Here is a 571-nt window from a genome sequence, read left to right on the forward strand (position 1 = left end):
CACCCACAATCAGGGTTTGAGGCCCAGTTGTTAGCTTTTTACTCTTTGAGCTGCTCTCAGTCTTTACCCTGCTGTGTGGTGATGAGACGCAGTCCCGGTCATCAGATGTCTGTCCAGCGTCCTGCAGCAGAGGAGCAAATCTGTTATCCAGTTCCACACACTGGTGTGGTTGGGGGGGGGGGGGGGGGGGGGGGGCATTTTGTTGCTGATTTTCCCTTTTGCAGCTGTCCACGGCTGTGTCCTACTAGGAACAGGGGCTGAAGAGGCGCGCTGCCTGGATGTTAATGCAGGCAGCCGGTCTCATGGCGCTGAGCCTGGCTCGTTAGTCCCATTTCCCAGGAAACGCACAAAAATGGCTCGCTAGCGCCCCCTACAAAATTAAGAAAATTCAGCCCCTGCAGTACATTTAACGTAGAGTCACGAAACTTTGTGCACATATGTAGCATGGCAGGGCGGACATTAAACTCCATTGTAGAAACTTTCTTTTTAATTGGTGATGTTTATCCCGCCCCCTTTCACAGATAATGACCTGTATGACGTAGTCTTGTGTGAGGTATCATTGAACTCAGCA

General features: G+C 51.1%; 1 protein-coding gene across 1 annotated transcript in view; it reads left to right on the plus strand.

Moving 5' to 3' along the window:
* rnmt (RNA (guanine-7-) methyltransferase) overlaps positions 1-571 on the plus strand; it is a 37,050-nt gene that overhangs the window by 33,567 nt on the left and 2,912 nt on the right. The gene's annotated exons all lie outside the window — the stretch shown is intronic.

The sequence above is a fragment of the Etheostoma spectabile genome, unplaced genomic scaffold, assembly GCF_008692095.1.
Source record: "Etheostoma spectabile isolate EspeVRDwgs_2016 unplaced genomic scaffold, UIUC_Espe_1.0 scaffold121, whole genome shotgun sequence".
NCBI lineage: Eukaryota > Metazoa > Chordata > Actinopteri > Perciformes > Percidae > Etheostoma > Etheostoma spectabile.